This window comes from Eschrichtius robustus, chromosome 11 (assembly GCF_028021215.1).
Source record: "Eschrichtius robustus isolate mEscRob2 chromosome 11, mEscRob2.pri, whole genome shotgun sequence".
Taxonomy (NCBI): domain Eukaryota; kingdom Metazoa; phylum Chordata; class Mammalia; order Artiodactyla; family Eschrichtiidae; genus Eschrichtius; species Eschrichtius robustus.
This window is the reverse complement of record NC_090834.1, coordinates 83664361-83685824: the sequence shown is the minus strand read 5'-3', so window position 1 is coordinate 83685824 and position 21464 is coordinate 83664361. Positions and strand designations below refer to the sequence as shown.

The 21464-nt window shown below is 33.5% G+C and overlaps 1 protein-coding gene across 2 annotated transcripts in view; it reads right to left on the bottom strand.

Moving 5' to 3' along the window:
- METTL15 (methyltransferase 15, mitochondrial 12S rRNA N4-cytidine) overlaps window positions 1–21464 on the bottom strand; it is a 202309-nt gene that overhangs the window by 174626 nt on the left and 6219 nt on the right. The window lies entirely within an intron of this gene.

Sequence of the window (21464 nt, the reverse complement as noted above, 5' to 3'; positions counted from 1 at the left end):
CCTCTTTAACCATTCCTTCTCTCTCCTTCCTTAGGTCATCTTCTTTGACCAAATTTGTAATACATTAGTTTCCTCTGCATTTCCATCTATAAAAAAAAAAAAGAGGGACCTCATTCTCTTTTTGGCTTCAATACTGCCTTGCTGATGACTCCTTAAATTATTTTTTCTAATCTGGTCTTCTTCCTGCTTCAGACTATTCAGTCAATCAACTACCTTCTGGACAGGAAAACCTAGATGTTCTTTAGGCATCTCAAACACACAAGCCCAGAATTTAATTCATCAACTTCCCCCAAACCTAATCCCCCTCCATTATTCTCCGTATCATGAAGCAGCAGCACTCTCCATTTGGTTAGTCACACAAAAAAGAGAGTGATGATAAGCTTTTTCCCCTTCATCCAATCCACTGCCACAACTGCGGACTTTTCAACTCCTTCCTTCCACACACTGATTATTGCTGCTTTTGTTCAGATACCTATTATCTTTTATCTAATATAAAACATCAGCCTCCTTGCCTACAAATTCTCCCAACATATAGCCACTGAGTAGCCTATAAAAAATGGAAATTTAACCAGGTCACTCCATATCTTAAAACTCTTCAAAGATTCCCCATTGCCACAAGAAAAAACTCCACACATCTTGATCTGACTAGCCTAATGGTATTTTCTGCCAGGAAAATGACCTAAATAAAATTGTTCAGCTCTCACTTGATTATAAAGTGAAGAAAAGGGGGCACATACACATGCATACATACACACATCTCTAAAACAAGCAGCATACAATCCAATAGTAACTACTGAAAATTATCATATTAGTCAGAGAGCTTATCATGCAGTCCCTCACAGAATATTTTCATTTTACAGAGACTCTTGATGACACTTAATGGTAATAAGTCCTTAAGATACAGAGATTGGTAGCAAGTCATTCCAAGAGAATAGAAAGCATTCAGTCAGTTCTGGCAGGGGGAAAAAAAAAAAAGGTGGCACACCCAAACTTGGTAATTTGAGAATGATAGTTTAATTAAGGAACTATTTATAAAGATGTAGAGAAAAGCAGCCAATTCAAGGCAACACAAAGGAGTACGATGACTTCACTTTCCCCTCACCCTCTGATCTCTAGCTGGTATCTCCCATTGGTATAATCCAACCAGAAGCCAAAGGGCAGGGGAGCTAGATGATATAGTTGGTAAAGGTCATCCTCCCAGGACACATACAGGGTGGAGAAGGATAGAAAGTGGTTCTGGAAAGGTAAACAGAAGATATCCAGCCCTTTATAAAGCCAACTCTGACAATTACAAATAATGTTATGTTTGTAAGAGACCTTAAAGAGGATATAGTTCCAAAATCTTCATTTTCCATATTAGGAACTGAAGCTTAGATAAGCAAGTGACATTTCCAAGGTCACATCATTACTTAGGAGTAACACATGAACTGGATGCCAGGTCAGGTGATAATCTCCATTTTGGTAACCTCTTGGTCCCCCAACACAGTGCTAACTAAACACATAAAAAAACATTCAGGGACTTCCCTGGTGGTCCAGTGGTTAAGAAACCGTCTTGCAATGCAGGGGACACCAGTTTGATCCCTGGTCAGGGAACTAAGATCCCTCATGCCACAGAGCTACTTAGGCCGTGAGCCACAACAAGAGAGCCCGCGTGCCTCAACTACAGAGTTCACGTGCTCTGGAGCCCACACACCACAACTGGAGAAAAGCCTGTGCACTGCAACGAAGAGCCCACTGCAACAAAAGATCCTGTGTGTGGCAACTAAGACCCAATGAAGCCAAAAAATAAATAAATAAATACTAAAAAAACAAAAACAAAAACAAAAAAAATTCAATACATACTTATTGGATTGAATTTTGTAAAGTTCTTTTAGAGAATACAAAAGAACCAAAAGTAATTTGATATGACTTGAAAATTTCCCCCGTAGTCATTATGTTAGAAAGAAAAAAATACAAAAACAAATATCAAACTATATGAGTGTGCCTTTCTTCTGCAATCTAGCAAAATCAATATATAAAATGTTATGAAAATTGGGGGAAAATCTAAACAATTTCAAATGTTCAAAATAACCACATGTACCTATTCATAGACATGTTGACCTAAAGTCTACTGACCTGCTGTGTAAACAAACAGCATCTAAAAGATCTCTCGGGGCTTCCCTGCTGGCGCAGTGGTTGAGAATCTGCCTGCCAATGCAGAGGACACGGGTTCAAGCCCTGGTCTGGGAAGATCCCACATGCCGCGGAGCAACTTAGGCCCGTGAGCCACAACTACTGAGCCTGCGCGTCTGGAGCCTGTGCTCCGCAACAAGAGAGGCCGCGATAGTGAGAGGCCCGCGCACCGCGATGAAGAGTGGCCCTCACTTGCCACAACTAGAGAAAGCCCTCACACAGAAACGAAGACCCAACACAGCCAAAAATAAATAATAAATAAATAATAAAAATAAAATTTGAAAAAAAATAAAAAATAAAAGATCTCTCATTTCTGAGTCATGAAAATAAATTAGCATAACAAAAAAGAAAACCATCAAAGGCTAATTGATGTAGTAAAGACAATTTAATGTTTTTGTATTCTCCTAAAACATCATTAGAACTACTTTAAGTTACAGTCTAAAAAATTCTGTTGATGATCAACACATACCCAAATCATCTAAGTTAATTAAATAATAAAGCTTTACCTATAAAATCTTAATAATCAGAAAACTCATTTCAAAGAATTTAGTTTCCCCACTCACACTTTTACAGGAAATTACATATACACAAATTTATCAAAGAGAATAACAGTGAATGAATAGTTTCTGCTCACATTTGAACTTTTATGCAAAACAGTAGAAAATAAAACCACAATGAGAGATTCATATAAAATGTCCTTACTAAAAAAAAAAAAAAGCTTCTAACTCTATCACTGACATTTTATTTGAGGGAAAACTATACAAAGTATGTCCAATTTTTAAGAATCTTGAAAATAAATGTTTATAGCAAGCATACACATTTTATGTTAATTTTTAGCAATTGCAATACATTTACAAAAACCGTACTCACCGAATGCCTCATTTAAACATCATGCAAACTCTACTTTCAACTTTGAACATTATGTAGATTTAAGCTAAACTATTCTTATTTAAAATATTCTTATAGACTATGAGTGTGGTATATAGTACCTAATTGCAACATCCATTCATCTAGAATTCATCTGGAGATTATACTGTTATTCCTGGTTAATTATTTTTCTACTCAATTTTTTTTTACCCTATCTATTTAATACCATCAATACATAAATACGAAGAAAAGGTTTCTGCCTTGGTTAAAATAGTTGCCATAAGAAAATACCTGCAAAGCATTCAATGGAAACTCACATGGAAGAAGATCCTTCCCTCTTTTCCTTTAGGTATGAACATATACAATTCATCAAGTAGATCAGGACAGATAAAATTAAGAAATCACATTCACAACTCAAGTGGGTATTCCCTGTCACTTAATTTTTACACCAAACACAGGTCAGTCTCTGAAAGGTAATAAGCCAACTAACAGGCTGAATATTAGACCAAGACATTGAAGCTGTAAACACATGGAAAGAAATTCAGCAAAATTCAAATAATTGACCAGAGATGGGTTTTCTCCAAGCTGGCACACTTTGAACTGTCAGAGCAATTTCTTTAGTATACTTTTTTGTAAACGAATCTGTCAGGATTAGTACTAATAATAATATTAGTTTGATTAGTTGGATCTATGTTGTAATGTTTATTCTACATAAAACAACAGCAATGAAATCTTTCAAATAAACTAAAGTCACTTTACAACATTTAGGTTTCTAGTTGAAATACAATAATGCATATGTTGTGGACTACCAAGTGGGTGTTTTAGAGTTTGGATGAAATACTGTTAATTATAGCAAGGGAAGAGTTTATCCTAAATACGAGTAAGAAAACTGTCTAGGTATGAAACGTATAAAAAATCATTTTTAGCTTTTATTTGATCTATTCACAAAGCCAGAAAACAAAATTTTCCTTAAACTCCTAGGCCAATGGGGCCAAAGTAATGAAGCAGATTAGACGTGGTAGCCATTCATATTTCAACTTACTTTATGTATTTACCAACTTCTCTTATCTCGTCTTTTTCCATCTCCCAAATTCCTTTACAGCTTTGATATTCAATGTAAGTGTTATCCAAGGTTTCCTTCCTTTTGCCTTGACAATCATATCTATTCTCAAGGGTTTAAATATCACCTGTGTGGTAAATTCAATCTCCGTATCTAATTTCTAACTCTAGTCTCTCATTTCTGTTACTGGACATTCAAGTGAAAGCCCCCTCTTCAAACACAATCATCCACCTTTCCATCTCTATTCCCAAATGAGCTTCAACTCCAGAAATTCCTTGTCAAACCTCAGGGCACTGAGAGAAAGTATCAAGGCTCCCTTTGTCCAAAAGGTAAAGTCCCATATCATTAGCAAGCCTTACAAATTCCTTCATGTTCTGAACATTTGCTTACCTGAGCAAATGCTGCTTTCTCATGACTTTCTGCCTTTGCACAAATAGTTCTCTCTACCTAGAATTCCCTTCCTCTCCACCTAGAATTCCCTTCCTCTCCTTACCCACTTAGAAAACTCCTTGTTATTTCTGAAGATGCATATTAACCTTCATCTCCTTTGTGAAAACCCAGGTAGAATAGTTTCCCTCACTATTATATCAAAGCAACATATATACATACATACACATATACATATATATATATATATATATGTATATATAATGGAATGTTTTATTCCAAATAGCTCTTCTATTGCAGGCTATTTCTTTTTTGTATCCCTTGTACCTAATAAAGTGTCTAACATGAAAGTGGTGTTTAATTCATGTCAGCGTCATCCTGTACTTTTTAATTCCTAAATATCTCTCTCAAATCTGTGCATTCCTCTCCAAATCTACAATTATCACCCCTCATTATCTTCGGTCAAAAATCTCATGATTAGTCTAGACCAATCCATTCTCAATAATGTAGAGAGAATAATCTTTTTCAAACGAAAACTTAATCATCTCTGACCTCCACCTTCCTCTCCAGCCTCATCTTTCAAACCTCCCCTGTGCATCTTCAGCTCATTCAGTGGCTTGTTTACAATCCTTCATTCTTGCCATACTCTTACCCAGCATAAAACCTTTACATATGTTCTCTCTTCTCTCTGAAGTGAATTCAACATCCATTTATGGTAAAAACTCTCAACAAAGTGGATATAGAGGGAACATACCTCAACATAATACAGGCCATATATCACAAGCCTAAAGCGAACATAATACTCAATGATGAGGAGCTGAAAGCATTTCCTCTGATATCAGGAACAAGACAAGGATGCCCACTCTCACCACTTTTATTCAACATAGTATTAGAAGTCTGAGCAACAGCAATCAGACAAGAAAAAGAAATAAAATGAATCCAAATTAAAAAGGAAGAAGTAGAACTGTCACTGTTTGCAAATGACATGATACTATACATAGAAAGTCCTAAAGACACCACCAAAAATCTATCAGAACTCATCAATGAATTCGGTAAAATAACAGGATACAAAATTAATATACAGAAATCTGTTGTGTTTCTATACACTAACAATGAACTATCAGAGAGAGAAATTAAGAAAACAATCCAATTTACAATCACATCAAAAAGAATGAAATATCTAGGAATAAATCTAACTAAGGAGGTAAAAGAACTGTACTCAGAAAACTCTAAGACACTGAGGAAATAAACTGAGGACGACACAGAGAGATGTAAAGATATATTATGTTCATGAATTGGAAGAATTAACGTTAAAATGACGATATTGCCTAAGGCAATCTACATGATTCAGTGCAATCCATATCAAAATACCAATGGCAGTTTTTCACAGAACTACAACAAAGAATTCTAAAATTCATACAGAAACACAAAAGACCCCAAATGGCCAAAACAATCTTAAGAAAGAAGAACAAAGCTGGAGGTATCATACTCCCTGATTTTGTAACAGAGCAGGGCCCTATGGGTTTTCCTGGGACAGAGCCCTCCCCACAGGTCCTCTGGTTTAGCTCCTCTCTGAAGTATCTTATGAATGTAAATTGGTGCAGCCACTATGGAAAACAGTATGGAGACTCCTCAAAAAATTAAAAATTGAACTACCACAGGATTCAGCAATGCCACTCCTGGGTATTTATCCAAAGAAAACGAAAACACTAATTGGAAAAGATATATATACCCATATGTTTATTGCAGCATTATTTACAATAGCCAAGATATGGAAGCAACCTAAGTGCCCATCAATAGATACATGGATAAAGAAGATGTGGTGTATATATACAAAGGAATCCTACTCAGCCATAAAAGAATGAAATCTTCCCACTTGCAACAACATGAATGGACCTAGAGGTTATTACTCTAAGTGAAATAAGTCAGAGAAAAACAAATACTGTATGATTTCACTTAAATGTGGAATCTAACAAAACAAATAAATAAACATAATCAAAACAATCTAAAAAAAAAAAACAAATGAATAAACATAATCAAAACAGACTCACAGATACAGAGAACAAACAGGTGGTTGCCAGAGAGGAAGGGGCTCAAGGGAGGAGAGAAATAGATGAGGGATATTAACAGGTACAAACTTCCAGTTGCAAAATAAATAAGTCATGGGGATGAAATGTACAGCATAGGAATATAGTCAATAATAATGTAATATCTTTGTATGGTGAGAGATGGTAACTAGATTTATTGTGGTGATATTTTGAAATGTATAGAAATATTGAATCACTATGTTGTATAACAGGAACTAACATAGCGTTGAAGGTCAATTATACTTCAAAAACAAGCAAACAGACAAACTCATAGAAAAAGAGATCGGACTTGTGGTCACCAGAGGTGGGGTGGGGGAGGGGGAACTGGAAGAAGGCAATCAAAAGGTATAAACTTCCAGTTATAAGATAAATAAGTACTAGGGATGTAATGTACAGCATGATAAATATAATTAACACTGCTGAATGTTATATATAAATGCTGCTAAGAGAGTAAATCCTAAGAGCTCTCATCTCAAGGAAAAAAATTTTTTTTCCATTTCTTCAATTTTGTATCTATATGAGATGATGGATAGTCACTAAACTTATTGTGGTAACCATTTCATGATGTAGGTAAGTCAAATCATTACAGTACACACCTTAAATTTATAGTGCTGTATGTCAACTATATCTCAATAAAAGTTGCAGGAAAAAAAATGGTGTAGTGTTTTCATATAACCTAAGCCCATGCTCTCATATACTTTAAATCATCCCTTGATTACTTAGAATACCTAATACAATGTGCATACTATGTAAATAGTTGTAAATACAATGTAAATGTTTTGTAAATAGTTGCCTGTGAGCTGCAAATTCAAGTTTTGCTTTTTGGAACTTTCTGGAATATTTTTTCTGAATATTTCGATCTGCAGTTAGTTGAATCTATGGATGTGTAACTGCAGCTATGGAGGGCTGACTGTATTCTCCTTCACAGCTGTGGAAATTTCACATTCACCTTGACAATTATTTGATAAATGCCTGCCTCCTCCACTAAACTATAAGCTCCTTAGAGGCTAAGATCATGTCCAGTTTTGCTCCACATTGTATCCCCAACATCAAGAGCACTGCACCTGTTACATAGAAGCTCAATAAATATTTATTGAAAAAATGAGGAAATGGTCTCATTTTCACACAGAAACTTAGACCTAACAGCTCATTGTCTTTTTTGTCAATTTCCCAAGGCTTTCTTCACTTCACCCAATCACTTGCCATATCTACCTTAATGTTTCTCTTACCAGTACCTTTCTTTTCATTCTTCTTTTTGATAATTATTTCAACAAATATTTATAGGGTACTTTCTAGATGCCAGTCACTGTCTTCAGCATTGAGGATACAGCTGTAAAGAAACAGAAAAAAACCCAAGCTTTGTGGAACTTAAATTCCAGGATGCCATGGAGGGAGGGTGTGAGGGAGGGGCAACAGACAATTAAGAAGCAAGATGAAAATGAAAAAATATAGCATGTTACTGATAAGTATTAGGGATAAAGAAAAAAAGCAAGGAAAGGGGATATCAAACATTGTGGGATGGTAGTTGAAATTTTAAATACGGTGGCCAGGGATGATATCTCTAAAAAGGTGTCATTTGAATGAAGACCGGAAGTGAGGGAGCCAGTCAGGTGGATATCTGAGGGATGACTATTCCAGGTTTTCTGACTTAACAGATGTGCTATCTACTTTCACCTAGAAACTCCAGTTTGCTTAGATTAGCTCTATTGGAAAATTTGGTGGTGATGACCTTGCTATAAGTGAGCATACTAAGAAATGAGCACCAGCAGAAAAGATTAAAAATGCACCCAGAAATATACAGCCATGTAGGGATTTAGGGAAGGAAGAAATTAAGGCACTTAGAAAATCACTGTTACATAGAACAGAAAAGAATGGATATTCAAAATTACAACCTTAAGTCAATTTTAAAAAGTTTAATTTAGATGCGTAGACTCTAAGGTAAGTAAGGTTATACTTTAGAAAGATTTATAAGACTTTTTACCCCAAAACCAATATAAAACAAAAGTAATGAACAAAAACATTTATAGAACTTAAAGTAGTAACTGGAATATGCAATCATCCTAATTTACAATCAAACATAAGTGTTAAAAATGGTTTATTGTTTTCTCATTTAACTAGTTAATTCTTGGTCTCCCATAATCACAGAAGTAAAAAAGTATCAGAGACCTGCAATACTGTGGTTCACATCCTAAACTGACATAATGAGCTAGAGAGTAATGCTGTAATGAATCTTATTTAAACTGCAAATTAATACCTTGCTTTTCATATCATAATGCAAATGAATATCTGCCTTTTTATATCATAAAATCCCTACTTTGTGGATATAATTATATATTATAAACTCAATTAGAGTTTGCTCTCTCTCAGCAAAATGAGCATCCATAAAATGGATTACCTTTGACCTATCATTTACTATTAGTTCTGTTAACAATATTAATAGTTTAGTTACTTATCCTGCCATTCAGGTTGCCTTTCCCTTACCTCCTTTAGGAAACTCTAAGCTATTTTTGGTGGGTGCCAGATCATATTCTTTGTTTCTTCAAAAATGAAAGAAAAATTTGTACCCTGTGGTAGAATGAATGTCTGTATCCACCCAAAGTTCATACGCTGAAATCCTAACCCCCAAAGATGATGGTATTAGGAAGGGGGGCCTTTATGAGGTACCTAAATCATGAGGATGGAGTCCTCACAAATGGGATTAGTGCCTTATAAAAGAGGCTCCACCATATGAGGACACAGCAAGAAGACACTTGCTATGAAACAGGAAGAGGGCTTTCACAAGAACATCTGGCACAATGATCCTGGACTTACAACTATAGACTGTGAAAAATAAATTTCTGTTGTTTATAAACTACCACCCACTTGGTGGTATTTCCTTATAGCAGCCCAAATGGACTAAGACATACCCAGTGGGAGGTCAGTAAATATTTATTAAGTCAGCCATGAACAAAGAACATTTTGATTTATATGGTTACATCTTCAGAATGATAAAACTCATTCATTAATCATTTATAAAAAAACAATTACTTTTTGAATTTTTTTCCATGTGTAATTATAAAACCAAATCTGTCAAGTCAGTTACCTCGTATGTAATAAAAAAATTCAGACCAGAACACACTGAAAACAAAAAAATTACAAAAAATGTCAGTTGTAGTTGGATACTTGTTTACCTTTATCCTTTATCCTTCAGCATAACCGAATCAGAATTATGTCAATCCATAAATAGATTTTACAGGAAATGGAGAATTTGACACTAACACCACTTCTCACCCCTGGCTTTCAGAAGGTATAGTCACATTAAGAAGAACTGACTGGACATCCCTAATATAAGTGTCTCAAAGAATTTCTAACACTTACTTTGAATAAATTCTGAAATAAAATATTTTATTTTGTATGTTATCAACCATGCATTTAAGCTAATGGCTCTTCAGGGGAAAACAATAACTTTAGAAAAATCTCAGCAGTTTCTATTATGAACAAGATGTTACAAAAATATTAAACCAAGAAAACAGTATAAAACATTTCTCTCTCATAGTTGTCTATGTCTCACTTAGAAATACCTGAAATATTCTGAAATATCTCACTTTGTATTTAAGTTCTAAAGTAGTCCTTAGCAAGAAAAGTTGGCTTCAGGTTCATTCATTAAGGTAGTTTGCTGCTTTGATCATTTTAAATTAGAGCAAAATCAAGCCTTTCTATTCAAAAATGTTGGTTTCACATGTATTACTCAAAGAAGAAATCATCTTGGTGACAATATTCCGTACTAGTGGAAAAGTTAGTCTTCATAAGACCATTTTGAAGATCATTTCTAAAATGGGAGGAAGGATGGATGACTGAATTTGCTTTAATTATTTCATGATTTCTGCTATAAAGGAAGGTAAAATCAAAACCACAGAGAAGAGACATAAGGTAGCGAGGAGGCTGGAAAAAGAAGGGAAAACATATAGAGAAGATAGAAATTCATGAAGTTTGGCTCCCTTTTTAGTATTAAGTTTCCTGAAAACATCCTCTTACAGTTCCCTTCCCTTGACAGCACCCTTTCCCTCTATCTCCATCTCTAAGCCTCAGTCACTTGATGGCTCTAGTCAATTTATGCTATACCTTTCTTTGAGTTAATTTCTTTTACTTTTCAAAAAGAAAAAAATATACAACAAAAGAAAGAATTGACTTTTTTCTGGAAATTTAATTATAAATACAGAAAAATACTGTATAGCACACAGAGCAAATGAATATGACAAGGATAAAATATATCCTTAAAATTATTACACAATGCAATATAACATCTCATACATTAAAGACTCAAGCAAACCAAGTGAAAAGTTTATAGGGAACAAGAAAAATTAAGTAGCCATAAAAAATGCATATAAATACTTTCTGAAACAACATTCATCAAAGTAAATAAAATCTTTAAATGTACATTACCTTCTGATAAATAATATTTGTTTCACCCAAAGGAGACAAAAACTAGCACCCACAAAAAAAGAAAGAGAAAAAGAGTTCACAGATCATTACAACAAGATGAGTCACCATAAAGCTTTGCAACTTCGTTTATTATAAAATAACATTTAAAGTATTCTACTTACAGCTAAGTAGTTTGTTATATGAGGAGAAGGTAGTGGAAGAAGAGTAAAATAAAATGTTCTGAGAACTCACAAGGTCGAGGTACACTTCCTACCACTTTTAACAAAAATAATATGGGACCTAGGAAAAAAACCACTGGACCTAGCCTCTTGCAGTAACTATGATTAGACTATTGATCAGGGACTAGTGCTGACCTAAATAGACAGTAACCAGTACTCAGAATGACTCATGCAAATGTGCTTTGTGAACAGAAAAACCTCACCTGTTTCTCTTTTTTCTTTCTCTGAGCTTCCCTTACAGAATGGACCTTTGTTTGCTTCCTGAACTTGAAGAATTGCTCAAATAAATTTTAAAGTTCAGTACTTACGTCTGACTTTTAGAAATGGAAGATCATTTTCACAACCATGGAACCACATATATTTGGGGATTATCGCTGGACCAAAAACTGTAATTTCTAATTACCTTTTAAGTTAAATTTAAAACAAAAAAAGAATCTTAAATTCTCATATTTGAATAGCAAACATATAGGAAAGATTCATCTTCTGGGCTACAAAAAAGACCAAATTATAAGAAGATAATTTAAAGACACTGGATAGGAAAAAGAATCAATTAAGTTATTGGTCTTATTTATCCAATGTCCTTTATAATTTGCTTCTAAATTCTAATGAAGATAATTATATACAGGGATAAGAATGCATTAAGCCACTGATAGAAAAGCAAGAATATTCTCACGGATACTAAACTTACTAGAAAGGGTGGATATACATTCAAGAAATACACTGCAATTATTAAAGATTTCAATATGAAAACTAATGTAATTATACATAGTTATTTATTTAAATAAATGTGTATAAAAATACATAAATGTAAAATAAGTATTTTAAATAGTACCACATCTTTAAGGGAAAATAAGCATGAACAAGTTATTCTCCTTTTAGTTATAAACGATGTATATACTTCTAAAACGCTAAAGAATTGTTAAAGAAACTAACATTTTGGGCATGATTGAGTAGTTCATTTACCTAAAGACCTTATTTCTTTACATATGCCAAATAAAATTTGAAAAAATAACCAGAAAACTCATTTTTGCATGAATTTTTCACATTTCTTATAACATGAACAAACATTTTATAAATAGCATTAAATATACACATTCCCATTAGAGAAAATATGCTAAATTTATCATTGGGATCCATACTCTCATATGTCCCACCCTAAAACTCTAAGAGGAATTTCTATATTTGATACTTTGAGTAAGATGGGTTTAACTAATACACATTAGAGCTGATAAACTGTAGATTTTACAACAAAAAATGAGTGATAAAAATTTTAATTAAATGATCAGATATAAGAATTCAATATTTAATTGTCTAATTGTTTTGTGTTTATTACTGTTGACTCCCTGAAAGATTTTAAATACCTTAACAACAGTATGTAAAATGTTCATCACATCACCAGGTAGTGCAGGCTACATATAAATGCTACTAATAGCTGAAATATCAGATAACATATTAAATAAATATGATACTAATAAAATATTGCATATAATAAACACAAAGCTAATCATGATATCCAATACTAATGGGATTTTAAAATATATATTAAAGACATATTTTAGAAGTATACATAGAAGAAATCTGCAAGAAATACAGAATCTGCAACAGTAAAATAAAAAAGCAACAATATTTCTTTTACTTGAAGGTTGGCATATAATTATAAAACAATCATCTATTTCTAGAAGCCATAATTTAATATAAAAAGTGTTTTCTCAAAACAATAACTTGCTCTTTTTTAAAACAAATTTTTATTATGCTAAAATACACATAACTTAAACCCACCATCTTAACCATTCTTAAGTGTATTTTTCAGTGGTAGGTATTAAATATATTCATAAAGTTGTACAACCATCCCTACCATCCATTTACATAACTCATTTTATCTTTTCTATTAAACAATAACTCCCCATTCCCCTCCCTCACAGCCCTTGGCAGCCACCATTCTACTTTCTGCCTATGAGTCTGACTACACTAAATGCCTCATGTAAGTGGAATCATATAGTATGTGTCTTTTTATGACTGGCTTATTCACTTAGCAAAATGTCTTCATAGTTCATCCATGCTGGAGCATACTGCAGGATTCCCTTCCTTTTTAAGGCTGAATAATACCCTATTTTATGTATAGGCCGCATTTTTCTTTTCTCTTCACCCATCAATGAACACTTAGGTTAATTCCATGTTCTAGGTATTGTGAATAATGCTGCTATGAACATGGGTGTGCAAATACTGCTTCAAGACCTGTCTTTCAATTCTTTTGAGTATATACCCCAAAGTGGAATTACTGGATCACATGGTAATATTCTATTTTAAATTTTTTGAGGAACTGCCATACTGCTTTTCACAGCATCTGTATCATTTTGCATTTCCACCAGCAGTGCACAAGAGTTCCAATTTCTCCACATCCTCACCAACACTTGTTTTCTGACTTTTTTGACAGTAGGCATTCTAATGGGTGTGGGGTGGTATCCCATTATAGTTTTGATTTGTATTTCCCTAATGATTAGTGATCTTGAGCATCAATTTCATGTGCTTATTGGCCATTTGTATATCTTCTTTGGAGAAATGTCTGTTCAAGTTCTTTGACCATTTTTGAATCAGATTGTTTGTTTTGTGTTGTTGAGTTTTAAAAATTCTCTGTATATTCTGGATATTAAACCCATATGATTTGCAAATATTTTCTCCCATTCTGTGAGTCACCTTTTTAACTCTGTGAATAGTGTCTTTTCATGCACAAATTTTTAAAATTTTCATGAAGTACAATTTATCTATTTTTGTCTTTTGCTATCTGTCCTTTGGTGTTATATCCAAGAAATCACTGCTAAATCCAATGTTGTAAAGTTTTTGTTCTATGTCTTCTTCTAAGAGTGTTACAGTTTTAGGTGTTATATTTACGTCTTTGATCCATTTAGAGTAAATTTTGTATGTAGTATTAGATAAGAGCCCCACTTCATTCTTCTCTCTGCAGATATCCAGTTTTCCCAGCACCATTTGTTAAAAAGACTGTCCTTTCCCCGTTGAATGATCTTGTCACCCTTGTCAAAAATCATTTGACCATATATGTGAGGGTTTATTTCTGGGTTTTCTTTTCTATTCCATTGGTTTGTATGTCTGACTTTACGTCAGTACCACACTCTTGATTACTGTACTTCTATAGTAAGTTTTGAAATTAGGAAGCATGATTCCTCCAGGTTTGTTCTTTTTCAAGATTGTTTTGACTATTCAGGGTCCCTTTAGATTCCAAATGAATTTTAGGATGGATTGTGCTATTTCTACAAAAAACATCATTGGGATTTTGGAACAAATTTCATTGAATCTGTAGACTGCTTTGGGTAATATTGACATTTTAACAATATTAAGTACTCAAATCCATGAATACAGGATGCGTTTCTCTTTTTTATGTCTTCTTTAATTTCTTTTAGAAATGTCTTGTGGATTTCATTGTACAAGTCTTTCAACTCCTTGATTAAGTTTATTCCTAAGCATTTTATTCTTTTCAATGCTATTGTAAATGGAACTATATCATAATTTTCTTTTCAGATGTATAGTGATTTTTGTGTGCTGCCTTTGTATCCTGCTACTTTACTGAATTTATTTATAAGTTCTTTAGGTTTTGTTTTGGTTTGGGTTTGTGTGTGGGATCTACAGGGTTTTCTACATATAAGATCATATCATCTGCACAGATAATATTACTTCTTCCTTTCCAATATGGATGCCTTTTATTTCTTTTTCTTGACTAACTGCTCCAGCTAGAACTTCTAGGAGTATGTTGAACAGAATTGGTGAAAGTGGGCATCACTGCCTTGTTCCTGATCTTAGGGGAAACACTTTCAGTCTTTCACAGAGTATGATATTTACTGTGGGTTTTTCACATAAGGCTTTTATTAGGTTGAGGTAGTTTCCTTCTATTCTAGTTTGTTGAGTGTTTTTATCATGAAAAGGTGTTAAATTTTGTAAAACGTTTTTTCTGCACTGATTAAGATGATTACATGTTTTTTTTCCCTTCCTTTTGTTGATGTGGCATATTACACTGATCGATTTTTATATGTTGAACCATCTTTGCATTTCAGGAATAAATCCTACTTGGTCATGGTGTATAATTCTATCAATGTGATGCTGAATTCTGTTTGCTAGTATTTATTGAGGATTTTTGTGTCAGTGTTTATAAGGGATATTGGTCTGTAGTTTTCTTTTCTTGTAGTGTCTTTGTCTGGCTTTGGTATCAAGAAAATGCTGGCCTCATAGGATGAGTTAGAAAGTATTTCCTCCTCTTCAGTTTTTTAGAAAAGTCTGAGAAGGGTTAATATTAATTCTTCTTTGAATGTTTAGTAGAATTCACCAGTGAAGCCATCAGGTCTGGGGCTTTTCTTTGTCAAGAGATTTTTTGATTACTGATTCAATCTCCTTACTAGTTATAGGTCTATTCAGATTTTCTATTTCTTCATGATTTAGTCTTGGTAGTTTCTGTTGTTTCTAGGAATTTATCCAATTAATCTAGGTTATCCAATTTGCTGGCATACAACTGTTCATAGTACTCTTATATAATCCTTTCTATTTCTGTAGAACTGGTGGTTATGTCCCCATTTTCTGTTTAGTAATTTGAGTCTTCTCTCTTTTTCTCTTAGACCTTCCAGCTAAGATTGTCAACTTTGTTGGTCCCTTCAATTTGGTTCCATTGATTTTCTCCATTGTTTTTCTTTGGGTTTCATTATTCTTCTTTTCCTAGTTGCTTAAGTTGTAAAACTAGGTTGCTGATTTGAGAACTTTCTTGTTTTTTTTAATCTAAGCATTTATAGTTATAAATTTCTCCCTTAGCACTTCTTTTACTGTGTGCCTTCAGTTTTGGTATATTGTGGTTTTGTTTTCATTCATCTCTAAGTATTTTCTAATTTCCCTTGTGATTTCTTCTTTGATCCATTGGTTGTTTAAGAGTGTGTTGTTTAATTTCCACAAATTCATGAATTTTCCAGATTTTGTTCTGTTATTGATTTCTAACTTCATCCCATTGCTACTGGAGAAGATACTTTAAATGATATCTGTCTTTTAAAATCTATTGAGACTGAATTTATAGCTTAACATATGGTTTATCCTGGAAAATATCCCATGTGCACTTGAGACATGTGTATGCTGTTGATGTTGGGTACAGTGTTCGGTAAATGTCAGATCTAGTTGGTTTATTGTGTTAAGTCCTCTATCTCCTTATTTATATTCTGTCTGCTTGTTCTATAGACTATTGTGAGTGGGGCATTGAAGTCTCTAACTATTATTGTAGCACTGTCTCTTTCTCCCTTCAATTCTGTCAGTTTTTGCTTCATGTATTTTGATGGTCTGACATTAGGTGCATAAATATTTATAATTGCTTTATCTTATTGCTGTACTGAACCTTTAATTAATTTTTTTTACTAAAATGGCCTTTTTGATTTAATTAAAATTCTCTTACTACTTCTACTTAATTAAAAATTAAGGTGAGGTTCCAGGAAAACTGTTTAAAAAACAGTTACATTTTTATTATTTATTTACCTGTGTGAATCCAAATTGTGCAAAAAAAAAAAAAAGACCCTGATGTTAATTTCAAAGTTTTTGCACTCAACAAAATGTCTCACTGTTATATAATGCATAATGGACTTGATAACAAGTAAATTACATAAACAAATTCATACTATACAATACCATTTTTAACCTGTTTTACATTTGGGATGGATTGTTTATTAGAGAGAGAAAAAAAGAATACCACTGTTAAAAAGTAGATGAGAACAGTATTCTATGGCTACACCATGGTACCTCCAGGATAGAGAAACATAAAATATAGGTCTTAACGAGGGAATGTCAAATAAGCTAAGGGAAAAATTTACAGACTGTACTAATTTTCAGAATTGTCAGGCAAAGATTTTTGCCATTATATAATCTACAGATATCTAATGGCATCAACCATGAGGGTCCTATCCAGTGTTATTCACAGTAGCTAGAGAGAGCCAACTGTACATATTTCTTCCTAATGCTACATTCAGTGACACCAGGTTAGTAGCTTGAAATGCGCATGGTAGGAATTTGTATTTCATGGAAATCTGCAAACAAAATAAATCAAGGTTTTTGGTTTATTTTAAATCCGTACCCCACCCTGATCCACACACCAGGTGTTAAATACTTACCAGTACAACACTGGAAATATCACACTCCTGAAGGTATTTTGATACATAGGTCACTTAACTAGCTACACAATGCTTTAAAACAGAAACATTTTTCAAATAAACAATGGTAGAAAGAAGTGTAAAATAAAAATTTGCTTCCAAGAAAGCTATATGTTAAAAAATAAAGGAGAGGACACTGCATCTTGACACAGTCCATTCTATCTGAAATTTATTAGTTCTTTCTTTAGGAAAAAAATGCATCTCCCTACATATGCTATAGCACAGGTCCTGTCTCATATAAAAGTTCCTAACTTTTTCAATAATTTGAGGTTAAACAAAATAAGCTCCTCCTTTCTGTTATCGATCAGCCTTTAATATTTAAAGACAGTAAACCTATAGTCCCAGGATTTTCTCTTTGATGTTCACTCTCTGTTTAAAGATTATAAAGGATTTAAAGTAAAACAAGTGAAATACTGAAATTGATGTTAAGAAAAATCCATTATATAGAGCATAGGGTGTTTTTTAGAAAGAAAACTATCATATCTTGTACCATGACAGCTTTGGTAAATCAAGTAATGATGAAATTAATATTAAATGTTAGACTATCAAAATAGATAAAATACTTATTTTGAATATTTAGAAACCCAACCTTAAAACCTTAGCCTGACATTTATCATAATCTATTTTGCATCAGTTAGGTACCAGCTCATTTTCTCAGTCCTCATATCTGTTCCTTCACCAGATTTCTCCAGTTGCTTCCTCAGACTGGGCCTGCCACACTGAGGCTGGAATCATATAAGTCTTGAGCCTGAGAAGCTACCATAGCACCCGAGGGACATTCCTTTTATCTGTGCCTCACATCTGTCCTCCAGTTTACTCTGACTTTTATTCATTCCCTTAAAAATCATTACAAACCCACCATGTTACAGTCCTTATGCTAGGCCCTGAAGATATAATGATACAATAGTAGACAAGATAAACATGTCCATGACTTTCATGGAGGGCAGTCTGCTAGGAGAGATGTCCACTGAACAAATAATCTCATTAAAAAATTATAATTATAAATTATTATAAGTGCTATGAAAGAAAAGTATATGACTCCATGAATGTATTAATCAGGAGACCGCCCTCCTCTGTAGGCTCCAGAAAAGCTTCCCTGAGAAAGTGAAATTTAACTCAAGACCTGAAGAATGGTTCAGGCAAAAGAAACGGCACTTTTTCAGTTACAAACATGTTGGTTCCACCTTTGCTGCCTCCTGGCATTTTTCTCCTGAATTTTACTGTATCTAGCTACCAATGCTGACCTTCCTAATGCCCATAATAGTATCAGATAATGTTTATTGAGCTCATACTACTCAGAAGATATCATTCTAAGCGACTTACATAAATGAACTCATTTAACCCTTACAATGACCATATGAGATAGGTTGTATTTCTTCATTTTACAGATGAGAAGTCTGAGGCAGAGGCATGATAAGCTACTTATATGAAATTACACATCTACTGGTACTAGTCCTTGCATGACCATCATGTCCCTCATAACTTTTCACTCCTACAGAAACTCTAAGGCACCAAGCTACATTAGCTACATTAGCAATACTACTGGGCAAAGAATACCAAGACTCCTATATCCTTCAAACTGCTATCATTTTCAACTAGACAGGATCATACATATTTTCTCCAGCTTTCAGAAATAAGGAATAAAAAATTGACCAAGGTAGCCTACACTAAAACATCTTCAGGAGCAAGAAAAATGTCTTTAGAACAAGTAATACTTTCTTACAAAAATTATTCCCCAGACTATGAAATAATGAGAACGGGGCAAGGAGAAGAATTATAATTTATTTAATTCCTTCTGTACCTCCCAAGGAAGAGGAAGAGGAATTTTTTTCTTTTAATTCAAACTCATAAATATTTTGCATGTATTTGAAAAACTAAGTTAATATGTAGTGAATTGGCTATGAAGAAATTACCAAAATCAATTATTTTCTTTAAGTAAGCATCTTTTAAATATTAAAGAAAAGGAAATAATTATTAAATGACTGAGGCCTCACTCAAAACTACATTTAAAGTTCCTGTTATGATCAAAGTTTCATTTGTAAATTTACCATTGAAGGTGATGTGAAAAACAGTAATTAAGTAGGTGATTGATACAGGTGAATGTATGACTCATAGTTTGCAAAGGAAAGTGATTTTGGAGAAAAAGCTCAGGAAGAAAAGCAGAAAATAATGGGTTCTGGAAAAAATGAAGACCTTTCCTGTCCAAGGACTGTCAGTAGTTCTTTATTACTTGAAGATTAAGGGAATAGTGAATAAAGCTGTCTGCCAGACAGCAGAAATGGTAAGAAATAACATTGTCTCTAAGTGTACCTCACATTAAAGTTCTCATAAATAACATTCATAAAATTAAACTTTCTATAAAAAGTTACTAGAAAACCCAACTCAAATCAGAACAATGGAAATGTCAAAATAAACCAACATTACAATTGTCACAAACTTGAACAGAATGAAACAGCAGGGTAGGTCCGGTTGTAGAATCGCCTAATTTTATTCCACTTGGTTTTTGAAAAAAGGCAGATCCAATACTGAATTAGGAGGAGACTTAGCCAGGTTTGTTTTTGTTTGGTTGTTTTTCTACTTCATGGGTTATTGCAAAATAAATATTTGGTTTTTGCTACTAGGGTTCAGCAAATTTATACAATGAATTTGGTTTCTGGTTCCAGAGATCAAATTCAAGCCATCAAATCCAGTTCCACATTTTTACTAATTGCCCCTCCCCTCTCATATATATCTCAAATATATATATTTATACATACATTTTAAAACTCACATTTTGCTATGAGTATTAATTACTATCCTTGCCTTATGAATCTTTGAAGGAAATGAAGAGAATTTCATTTTGATGAAGTCATACTTAACAGGAAGCTTTATCCAATTTAATTTTTTAACTTACATTTTCATGTATATTTTGGAGTCCCTACTATGTGACAGCATTTAGCCAGATACTTTAAACACATAATCTCATTTAAGGATACTGGGTTTATTTCATTATATATATATATTGCCTGAGGATAAGGTAAACAGAATATTTTTTGTGATAAAGCAACCTAAGTCCTATCACTGATGGCTTTTTAAGAGCTGTGTGTATGTGTTCACACACAAATGTGTGCTAGACAATGGGTTCAAACCTATACAGTCTTGTTATAGAATCTTTGCTCTTAACTACTAAGCCACTATATGTTGGGAAAAGAAACAAAGAATGGCTTTTAAAATGAATATAACTGATTTAGGTAATAATAGTAGCTTCTAGAATAAGAGATCATAGTTCTGAAGTCAGTATGCTAATTACTATCAGCATAAAGTTATAAACAGACATTTAATGAAAATTTACTATCATAAAAATTTCTTTTCCTTTTGTAAATGTGATTAATTTTGAGAAAAACTAGTTTTTTTCTTTTTGGATATTATATCACCTAACATTTTTGTGATCTTTTTATAGATTTTAAAGATTTTCATACCTAAGACCTTATACAATCCTGTTAGCAACACTATAAATAAGGCAAGTATGATGGATAATTTTATATGTCAACTTGGCTGAGCCATGGTGCCCAGATATTTGGTCATATATTACTCTGGATGTTTCTGTGAAGGTATTTTTTAGATAAGAATTAACATTTAAGTTGCTGGACTGAGTAAAGCAGATTATCCTCCAAATAATGGGTGGGTCTCATCTAATCACTAGAAAGCCTTAATAGAACAAACACTGACCTCCCTGGAACAAGGAGGAATTCTGCCAGCCAAGTGCCTTTGGACTCAACCTGTAAATCTTACCTGGGTCTCTGGCCTACCAGCCTACTGTGCAGATTCTGAATTTACCAACCCTCTATAATCACGTGAGTTACTTCCTTAAAATCAATCAAACAATCTCTCTTTCTCTCTCTCTCTCTCTTTATACACACATACACCATACACCCCCCACCACACACACACACACACACACACACACACACACACATATCCTGTTGGTCCTATATCTCTGGAGAACTCTCAGTAAGACAGAAAGGTAGCTGAAAACTAAGCCTAAGAAAACAGGGGACAGGAATTCAGATTTTTATCTTTGTCTCCAGTC